This window comes from Aplysia californica, unplaced genomic scaffold (genome assembly GCF_000002075.1).
Source record: "Aplysia californica isolate F4 #8 unplaced genomic scaffold, AplCal3.0 scaffold00823, whole genome shotgun sequence".
NCBI lineage: Eukaryota > Metazoa > Mollusca > Gastropoda > Aplysiida > Aplysiidae > Aplysia > Aplysia californica.
This window is the reverse complement of record NW_004798093.1, coordinates 162863-163905: the sequence shown is the minus strand read 5'-3', so window position 1 is coordinate 163905 and position 1043 is coordinate 162863. Positions and strand designations below refer to the sequence as shown.

Here is a 1043-nt window from a genome sequence, read left to right as displayed (position 1 = left end):
GGGGGGGGTTGGGGAGTTGTTCTGTTTTGTTTTATCTCTATAAACTAGAAGCAAATTAAGCTAAATAAAAATTCTTCTTTTTTAGATTATATCATTCACTAACGGCTTACATTTAAACATCCTGCAGTCAAAATAAATAGACATTGAGAGAGTTGGAAAAATAAACAATGCAAAGTAATAAATACCTGTCTGTGGGGGGTGATTTTGAATAATTACAGACGTTGCAGACTAAGGATTAGAATTTCCACTTTGTGCTTCTATAACTGACCTCTGAGACCCCAACGAAGTACATTTGGCTTTTATTAGAGCATTTATTGGCTCCTTTCTACTTGCTTTATGTACTTCGAATTCTGGGTTAGCATGCGTCTAGACAGACAAATTCTGGGGCTCTTTAAAAAAAAAAAAACCCGCACCCGACCCAAGCAGGAGACTCATCAGAAGATGGATTCCCGCAATTCGTTTTGGCTGAAGCAAGACCGCAGGTATTATAATTGGTGAGACCGGGGGAGGGTGCTGGAAGGCGGGGTTGGGGGTGAGGGTGTGGAGAGGTGGTGGGGGTGAGGGGAGGGTTACTTCTTTATCAGAATCTCCCTTCTTGACATAAAAAAGTTATTTCGGAGGCGGATGCAACGTACTGCGAGTTTGGAAGTCTACTTTGTTGTTGTTGTGGTTGTTGCGGTTGTTGTTGTTGTTGGTGGTGGTGGTGGTGGTGGAGGTGTTGGTGTTGTTGCTGTTGTTGCTGTTGTTGCTGTTGAAACGTCCAGTATGATATCAGCTATATAATGCAGATTGACGGGTCTGTGTCTACAACAGGTAGATATATAACAAAGCAAAACATTTTTAGGCAGGAGGGGAGACGTAATGAAACTGGGCGTCCTGGAGCAGGACAGCGAGACCGTGGCAATGTTACGAAGGTTGGTTATCCCAAAGCCTCGTCCTGTTACAAAGACACATCCGAGCCAACAAGCATAAACTAGAGGGAATCTTCACACATTAATTAACATTCGCACGCGTGCACACACACACACACACACACACACACT

General features: G+C 43.4%; 1 protein-coding gene across 1 annotated transcript in view; it reads right to left on the bottom strand.

Moving 5' to 3' along the window:
- The window catches only part of LOC101851898 (extracellular matrix protein 3), a gene marked incomplete in the record, with an annotated part of 15916 nt that overhangs the window by 4152 nt on the left and 10721 nt on the right, over window positions 1–1043 (bottom strand).